The 10065-nt window shown below is 45.4% G+C and overlaps 1 pseudogene; it reads left to right on the forward strand.

Annotated features, from left to right (window-relative positions):
• The first annotated feature begins 6017 nt into the window (after positions 1-6017).
• LOC145415362 (DNA replication complex GINS protein PSF2-like) overlaps positions 6018-10065 on the forward strand; it is a 10370-nt pseudogene continuing 6322 nt past the window's right edge.

The following is a 10065-nucleotide window of genomic DNA, read 5'->3' on the forward strand; positions in this document are numbered from 1 at the left end:
ACATGTGACCCTAAATATTTAAAACACCCTACCTCCTCAAGCAACTCGCCATTCAAAACTATATTAATCCCTCTAACATCTACCAACCTTGTACACTTCATCACTTTACTCTTATTCTCATTTACTTTCAATTTCCTCCTTTCACACACCCTTCCAAACTCCTCTACCAACTGTCTCAATCTCTCCTCTGAATCAGGCATCAGTGCAGTATCATCTGCAAACAGCAGCTGCTTCAGATTCCACTCTCCACCATCAACATTCACCAGACTCTGACCTCCAACTAAAACTCTTGCATTCACCTCCCTTACAACACCATCCATATAAATATTAACCCGCCCCGTCCCGACGACGTATGGGTACGTCACCACGATTTGCATTTGCCAGTCCCGGCGACGTACCAGTACGTCCTGCAGTTGCAATGTGCATAATATCGACAATTTTCAAATTTCGCGCTTGATTTGCAGTACGTACCCTCGCCTGACCTTCCCCTACCTGCCACCAGGCGGGGACACTCGGCGACCCCGCGCGACCCGCGCTAGCCCGCCACTCGTCCACTCACCTGGTAGCCATGGTCCTGCTCAGACATGGCTAAGAGAGGTCTCTCAGAGAGCGAAATTCAAGTCGCCCTCGACACCTTTACCGGCGACAGTGATTCCCCACTGGATGACGAGGAGATGGACAAAGATTATGTGCAGCCAGAGGAGGAGGAAACCACCAGCAGTGACGAGGAAGTTCCGTCACCAAGGAAGCGGCAGTACGTGACTTACCGTGCTGCTAGAGAGGGGCAGGAGGCAAAGAAGGAACGTGGTATGTCATATCCCTATCCCCAGCGTGCCTTGGAAGCCGAATTCGAGGTCGAGGACGAGGACGAGGACGAGGACGGAGACGTGGGACGTGCTGCCATGTGGTATGGGCGGGAGGTGATTACGCATCGTGGCCCAAAGCGCACACCACGTCGTCTAAGCAGGTATGGGCCTAGCATTCTGTTTGGGGCGGTAGGAAGTGAAGTGGAGGGAGTGGGGAGTGAAATGGACATTCCTGGGATTAGGGAAAGTGAGAGTGAGGTGGGTGAGTCATTGCTCTCCCTACGCAGTGTGAGGCGGCAGAGTGGATCACGTGGGCCAGTGCGGGTGCGTTCCTTATCACGTGGGGTTGTGAGGGAGGGGGAAGGTGGGGAGGAACCACTCCAAAGCACGTCTTATGCTCCCCAATATCCTCTAACACGTGGTCGAGCAAGGTTGCGTGAGAGAGCACATGGTGTGGTAATGGAGGGGGAAGGTGGGGAGGAACCACTCCCCAGCACGTCTTCTGCTCCCCAATATCAAACTATTTCATCCCCACAGCCCCCTAATGTTCCTCAAGGCCGTAAGGGTAAGGGTAAGGGAAAGGGAAAGGGTAAAGGCAGAGGGAAGAGGAGTGGCAGTGGGGAAGCCCTCCGTACTCCTTCTCCCCAACCTCCCCAACCAGGATCTCCTCCCCACCCAGACGAAGGCGGTGATGGGGACGAGGGATTTGTGTCGTGGGATTGGGAGGATGGGAGTGATTTTTCTCCCCTCATTCACCACTTCACTGAGCAGGGGCGATCTGGCTGCATTGCACCAGGTATTCACTGTAATTCAAGCAGGTTGGATTTTTTCCACCTGTTTTTCAGTGAGGCCTTCGTTGATCAGATCGTGCTTCAAACAAACCTGTTTGCAAGCGGCCAGCGGCTAGAAAGTGAAAGATTGGGAACAAGGAGTAGGCATTCAATGATTTATGATTACCCTGTCTCCATTCCAGAAATGTTCTTATTTTTTGCCCTTGTCCTTTTGATGGGTATAATAAGAAAAAATAAAATTCCTGCTTACTGGACTACGGACCCTGTTATGTTTACCCCCATATTTGGTCAAGTGATGAGCCGTAATCGGTTTCAACAAATTCTAAGTCGCCTCCATTTTTATGATGCTAATGACCCTGCAAATGCAAACAACACGGACAAAATGAGGCGAATTAGGGCTGGTCTTTGATCACCTCAGGCAAACCTTTCGATCCTCATTCTATCCCTATAGAGATCTCGTCATAGACGAGAGTCTCGTGTTGTGGAGAGGCAATATTTCATTCAGACAGTATATACCCAGCAAAAGGCACCGTTTTGGGTTCAAGATCTTTGTTATGTGTGACTGTAGGACTGGATACGTGCAAGACATTGTCTTGTACACCGGTGCACAGACAGACATAATAGAAGATCGAAGTATAGGACTTTCTGGAGCAGTGGTAAAGACGATGATACAAGACTACCTTCATCGTGGTCACGTTCTCTATCTCGACAACTGGTACACTAGCCCTCTTCTCGCTCGTTATCTTCACAGACATGAAACGGGAGTCTGTGGAACCGTAAAGGTGAACCGGCGTCACATGGTCAAGGTAGGGCGGAAACTTGCAAGGAGTGAGGTTGTCTTCTTCAAAGCAAACAACATCCTTGCAACAATGTGGAACCACAACAGAGAAGTAAGCCTCTTGTCCACGGTTCACCGCCCCTTGATGCACCGTACTGATTCTGTTGATTACCATAGCGAGAGCAGGCGTCGTTTTTGGAAACCTGAATGTGTCATGGACTATAATATAAACATGCGCCTCGTGGACCAGTCAGACTCCATGATATCGACGGTAGAGTGTGCCAGGACCACGATGAAGTGGTATAAAAAACTGTTCTTTCACTTGCTAGATATCACTGCTCTGAATTGCCACCACCTTCACGCCATGACCACAGGAGTTCAGGAAACCTTTGAAGGGTTTGTGAGGGAGCTCACACGAGAAATCTTTGCAAAATATGCTGTTGAAAGGCCCCAACAGCGCCCCCGCACTGCCCCTATTACCCACACTCCCCAGAGAATATCCGCCCGCCATTTCCCCACTCCTATCCCGCCCCAGCCCAACAGACCTAGGCCCCAGCGCAGGTGTCACGTGTGCAGTCATTCCCAGGTGAGACTCACGACACAGAGGAAGGACACCCGCTATGAGTGCGTGCAGTGTGACGTGGGTCTGTGTATTCACCCATGTTTTAGTGAATATCACACGTTGCTGCAATTTTAGCATGGTGTGATTGCGAAAGGACTCAGAAATTATGATGTAAATGCGACAGACAGACGCTCTGTCAAAATATCAGTTATGTGGATCGCCAAATATTAGTATAAAGTGCCTACGGGTAGAACATAAGTGCAAACATTGGGTGTAAGTATATAAATCTGCCCTAAGTTGAAACTTACATAGAGAGGGTTGTTTGATGCGATATTCTGTCGCTCAGTGCAATAAATACGGCCCCTTATTATAAATTTTCTATTATGTGACATTCTTACGGGTATAATATAAGTTCAAATTATTGTATATGATGATGTATTTCCTAAGTCAAATATTCATAGCGTGTCTATAAAGATAAGATTTCCTGACGCTTAGTCGAATGAATAAGGCACGTATTAGTCAAAATAAAAGTCAGCAAGTGATAAAGTGAATAATTAGTATATAAGTGTGTGAGTGAATTAGTATATAAGTGTGTGAGTATTATGTATGACGTAACATTCCTTGCGAGGGTATTTTCAGGCGATATTCTCACGCTCACTTGAATAAATAATGGCAGTAAGTATGTACAGTGCATTGGAGGTGTAAAAGTGTGTAATGTAAGTGGGAAAATATAATTGGAGTGAATAAATAAAGTAGATGATGAAACACGAGTGTTTGAGATCGTGGTTGCTACGTGAATAGGCGCTAGCATATCGCTAAATGCCCTCGTAATGAATGAAAATAATTGAAAACCTTCACAGTGGTGGGGGAAAGGTTCTATGTAAATGGGAAAATAATTGGAAAGTGATAAAACAATTTGGTATGTTGAAATACGAGTCATAGCGAGTGCGCTTACTAAGCTGATGTGTGCTAAACTTATGCTGCATGTCATCAAAATGAATGAAAACATCTGAAATCACTTACAAACAGTTGTAATTGGTAAATTGTCATTGAAACAGAAGTATACAAGTAGAAAAAATGATAGGTTGACTCATACCAGAAACTTAGCATATAGCATGTTACGACTCGGACCAAACTCGCTATGCTCGCGCGATGGTACAATGCTTATTTTTCCTATATATGTGTCTGAAATACATTATATTGTTACTGTTATTGTTTATTAGTACAAATTCAATAAATGTAGAGGTGTTGTGTGTTGTTTGTCCCATTACTCATTACCATAGAAAACGTTTACGCATATCCAGCCCATTACAGAATACGATACCTGCGGGGGGAAACCGCACCTGTATAGACCACTTATAGACCGCAGAGACCACTTTCTTCAAGATTTTCCATAGTTTCTCGACCTAAGCGGAAGTTTCATAAGAAAAAAAATTTTTCCAAAAAGGCTCGGGACTGGGGGATGTCATAGGTGCGGAAAGGCTCGGGACGTGACGGGTTAAACAACCAAGGCAACATCACACATCCCTGTCGCAACCCCACTTTCACGGGAAACCAGTCACTCACAGTATTCCCCACTCTTACACATGCTCTACTATTTACATAAAAACTTTTCACCCCTCTTAGTAACCTACCATCAAGTCCATACAATCTTAAAACAGTTCACAAAGCCTCCCTATCAATTCTATCATACACTTTCTCTAAATCCATGAATGCCCAAAACACATCCTTGCCGTTCGCTAAATACTTTTCACACACATGTCTCACAGCAAAGGCACTTTGAAGATCAGTGAATGCAGTGAAGAAGTATAGAGTTCCAGTAGACAGTGGTGGGTACTTCTTTGTGGTAAAAGAGAATACAGTCTGGGTGAGAGTTTGTCTTTCAGCCGAAACATAAGACGGGTGAGAAAGATGCATTTGAGCACACTGCTGAAGCAGAAAGTGGGAGAAATAGGTCTGAATTTGTCAGTATCAGATTTCGGAATGGGCACAATCGTGCTGGAGGTCCAGTCATGAGGCACATATCCCTTATGGAAGCAAAGATTGTAGAGCTGTAGCAAGGGGTTCCCAGGGACTTTTAGGAGTAGACAAAGGACAGGGTATGTGATGCCATCATCCCCAGGGACTGTTGCCTTACTCCTAATCAGAGCACATTGCAATTCGTCCTCAGTTATCAGCACATCGTCATCTTCATCTGCCTTCAGTAATGCAGCCATCAGACAATGTGAACATTTTGCTGGGAGGAGAGTGCAGCATGAATATGTGTTGGAAGGTTGTGTGCCTGTGATTGTTCAGACCGTGTATTAATAAGAACTCGCATGTACTCAGCTGGACTCTGGTGGAGAGCTCTGAAGGGCTTTTTCCTGACAACCTTATTTATTACATGCCTCATGGAGCCAACACCCATCTGATGGTTGATGGTATATGTGAATTTCCACCAGGATTCAGTACAGATTCATTGCTGGAGGGCAATTAGACTGTTGCTTGACACCTGGTACTGATGCAGATGATCAGCTCTCAGTTAACACTGGAATGAGAGACCATCTGCCACCACTTTCCTTTCTGCTTGGAGGATGTGCTGGTCAAGTGTCTAAGTATGAGCTTCTGGGCGATATTTAATGTGCGGTTTTACAGCATAGCAACTGTAAAAGTCATAAGTGGAGTTTACCAGGAAGGAATATAAGTTGTCAGACGATTGTAATCGAATGTGGGGAGAAAGTTGGAAATGTTTAAGATGTACATAGGGCAGTAAATGGGAGGAATGGTAATGCTTGTGTGAATGTGAGAAGAGGAATGTCTAGCAGGGAGGGAATAGTGGAGGCTGAGGGCAACGTGGTCCGAGAAGACGGTAGGGATGGAAGACCACCAGACATGGGACGGCATTAGCCCGGAGGTTACTCATGCCTCCATGAGTGTGTGACACCACCGGTGTCCAAGCAAGTGAGTTAGTGCCGACGGATGAATTCAAGGAAAGAAAGCCCATTGCCATTTGGAGTAGGAAAAAGGTCACCAGGAGCAGGATATTGAGCATTAAAGTCACCCATGTAGATCATGCCATGAACTGTAGGAGCAGGGAAGGCATGGAGATTAATCCTTCCAGGGGCAGAATAGACGTTACACAAGTGGATCCTACCATCGCCCACTGTGGCCTAAAAAACCTGAAAGGTCTTATCATCATCTACAGTGCAGTAGAGAAGTTGATGTGGTATGGAGGAATGCATGTAACTAAGGGAACCATTCCTGGTGAGGTAAACATACAAAATGTAGCCACAAAGTGAGGTGGCCTCTTACCCAGGTACAGGACAACCAACAAAAACTTCTTGAATGATTATAACATGCGGGTAATGGAGGCATACATAGCTTTTGAATGCAGCAAGTTTTGTTTGACTTCTGTCTCTGCATTCTTTCCAAGAGATGACATGGAGCAGCATTCGGTTAGTGAAGTTCACTTTTAGGTTTCTGGGGGTCAGACAGGGATGAGGAGGTAGCACGAGCATTGCCTTGTGGTGTAGGATGCAAGAGGTTGTTTGTCAATATATCACTGATCCTTTCCAGGTGAGAGGAGATAGCATCCATCTTCTCTGTGAGGGTGGTGACAATATTAATAACCAGATGAGACTCAACAAGTGAAGCAAGTATGCTTTCAGTGCTGATGTGCTGACTGACCAAGCCATTGATGCTTACCTCAGTGGCATCAAAGTGTGCCATAAGCGCTGTGCACTGAGGCATCAGGAGGCAATGGCTTCACGGAGGGCAAGTACTTGTGCAGATATGGGAGTGGGGAGTGGAAGAAGAGGCAGGTGAGGAAGCTGTGTCAGGTGGCAGCAGCAGTGGTGATGGTGGTATGTGTGGTAATGTGGCTGTAGGAGTCAATTCAGAGCCTGAGCATTTGGTACAACTATGACACACATTGACTCCTGGCTTATAACAACGGGAACATCTCCACTGTGAGGTGTGTGGTACAGGTAAGGGTGATGGCTTCAAAGTAGAAGTGTGGCAGCAATGGTGGGTGGCAAAGGAGTGTGATATGGGCAAATCCAGGAGGCATGGTTGGCAGCACACCACACACACTTCTCCAAGGCAGAGCAGCAGCGCAATATATGTCCAATTCCCCAGCATCTGAAGCACCATGGCTGTTTGTACTTCATTCTGCATAGCTCACATTATGGAAGACAAGGGAGGAAACTGAAATTGAAAACTGGTGGAGGAGGGTCTGTGAGACTCCAGGTGACAACAAGGTGGTTGATGGGCATCCCATTTTGATGAAAACAATGAGCAGTGTACATGTCTGGGACTTCCTTGGCCAAGGAAGGGTCAATGCCAAGAGGGTAGTGGGTGATGAAGTAGGTAGGGAACTTACGGAGCTGGTCAACTGAATCCTGAACATCCAGGAACAAGGACAGAAACTCACCACTCATGAACCTGTCTATGATGCCTGTACGTTGTCATGAGATATATATGAAACAGGAGGTAACAGCAGACATCTTGACCTCAGCTAGCTCCTGATTGAGAAGGAAAGTCTTGGTGACCTCAGAAAACCAATGAAGTTTCATACTGACAGTCAGGTACTCTTTGAAGAGGAGTTTGATGCACTCAGCCTGGGGAGCAAATATTGGAGGAACTGTTGCAGGCTGGGAAGGTGCCTTCTGAGGAGTGAGGTGAGGGAGAAAGGATCAGGAACCTTGCACTGAGAAAAAGGCTCATTGCACTTGGAAGTGCAGCGGACGATGATTGTTCACTGTTGACATCTGAAGTGAGTTCTAAGAGGCATTTGGTGAAGATGGAGCCCTGGGTGACATGAGGGGGGGCCGCAGGCAGAGGCAGCCTGGGAGCCACTGCAACCGCATTTGGTGTGGAGCCCTGGTGTCTATGAAGGTCAAGTGGGTGCCAAGCTTCCCCACACGAGACATCGTGTCAGCCTCAAGATCTCCAAGGGTGGCAGGTCCAAAGCATTCCCTATTGCCCTAATCGAGTAGCATTCAGAGCAGTGGCAACACCTACATCAGTTGGCACGTGTGCTCGGGCAGAGTGGCGCACAGTCACAAAAAATTCCGACTGGAGGGGACCGGCCAGGTGTATAGGTTTTAATAACAAAATACTGACAATGTCCAAAATACCTAAATTCCCAAGTGACAAACACTAGGTCTTACTATAGCTCTCTGCCAGGCTGGAGGGTGGCAGCTTTCTAGATCCTTCAGAATCGTCAAAATCAGGAGAGCACTCTCACTGGTTTGTTGACTTGCTGCGAGCGCCATCTACCCTTCGCAGCACCGGTGTTATGAATTGATCTGTGTGGGGGGGAGGGGAAGGGGAGGGGGGGGAAGGAGTGAAAAATATTTCTTTTTATCTCATTATGATCAAACTTGATGGAAGGATTAAGAATAACCGCAGGGCATGCCCTATTGCTTTTGAGCACAATAGTCAAAGGTCAAGGTAATGGAGCTAGGTCAAAATTTTACCTATCAAGGTCAACTTGAACAGGCTATATAAGATTTCAATCAAACATGCACGAAGTGTTAAGGGTAATGCCACATCGAAAGGATTCGATTTCAAGAAGAGATAGCCAAAGGACAAGGTCAAAGACTGACCTCCCCTCTCTCTCTCTTTCTCTCTGTCTCTCTCTCTGTTCGTCTGTGTGTGTGTGTGTGTGTGTGTGTGTGTGTGTGTGTGTGTGTGTGTGTGTGTGTGTGTGTGTGTGTGTGTGTGTGTGTGTGTGTGCGTTCTTACCTACCTAATTGTATCTTTACAGGAGTCAAGTTCATACTGCCCCGTGTATTACACCATATATATCATACACTGCCTTAAATTTATTAAGTTTTATCACACTATTTCTTTCGGTAGTGGTTTCCACTGACCAATTGCCCTATTAGGGAAACTGAATTTCCTTACGTCTTTATCGCCTCTTTATTGTAGTTTTTTTTTTTTTCAGCGTCCTCTTGCTGATGCTTACCCATAGAGTATATATTAATTTATGTCTATTTTCTCTCCCTGAGATGCATTTATATAGCATATCCACGTCTCCCTTTTTCCTTCTATCCTGTAGTGTTGATAGATTCATTTTTTTTAGTGTTTCTTCGTAGCTTAGATCCCTTAATCTTGGTACCCATCTTGTAGCTGCCCTTTGTACCCTTTCAATATTATCCATGTGTTTTTTGAGATGAGGATTCCAGACTACTGATGCATACTCCAAGGTTGGTCTGATGAATGATGTTATCTTTCTTAGCATGTCTTCATTTATGTATGTGAATGCTATTCTCATATTTGCAAACAGTGTATACATGTTCCGTACCTTCTCATTGATGTGGTCAGCCGGAGATTGTGTGTGTGTGTGTGTGTGTGTGTGTGTGTGTGTGTTCAAAATAACTTAAAGATGATACATGCTGAGGGAGCAACACCTGCGGCATACAGTTGAGCTGAATGTACAACGACACATTCAGTGAGGCCGTGTAATTTGGGGTTATGGCAATTGAAAAATTTGGTTAAATAACTCTGAAGAAATGTTGAAGTGTACCACCTTCGCAGCTTCTTATTTACTTTTTATAGCTGAATTCATCATCATGCTTATGAACATCGTTCTCAGACACGACTGGTGTCCACTGAATTATGTGGAAGGCCCATAAGACAACGGCTGACCTAGCCCTGTCCGATTGACCTTCAACTGACTGCTCTCAAATTCGAATTTCTTCACCCTCACCTGACCCTTAAACCATCCAGTACGTTGGGTTCAAAAGGATTTAAGGGTTTTTATGTTGATCTTACCCTGTGTATTTGATATTCAACCTACTTTTCTAAAAATACGAAAAATTGAAAATACGACAATTTCATCCATGGCTAGAATTAAAACGCTCCATTAAGTTTTCTCCAACTCAAATAAAACTGAGATAAAAAGTGGGACTTTTGGTCTTGCTGTGTAAGTTTAACTCACTGATCGTTTTGTTAATCCTTTCCCTTTCCCAGAACTCTTCCACCAAGTGTGGTAAAAATCCTAACAAAGTGGTCGAGTTGAATAGGTCCTTGTCCAGTGACGTACAACCTTTTTCGCTCTAACAGTGAATAACTTCGTCCTCTGATATCATCATTAATTATGCCAGATCTGTTCAATAACTCACGCCCTATGTACTTTTTTCC

The sequence above is a fragment of the Coenobita brevimanus genome, chromosome 13, assembly GCF_032717465.1.
Source record: "Coenobita brevimanus isolate Jiangsu-jjx chromosome 13, ASM3271746v2, whole genome shotgun sequence".
NCBI classification, from domain to species: Eukaryota; Metazoa; Arthropoda; class Malacostraca; order Decapoda; family Coenobitidae; genus Coenobita; species Coenobita brevimanus.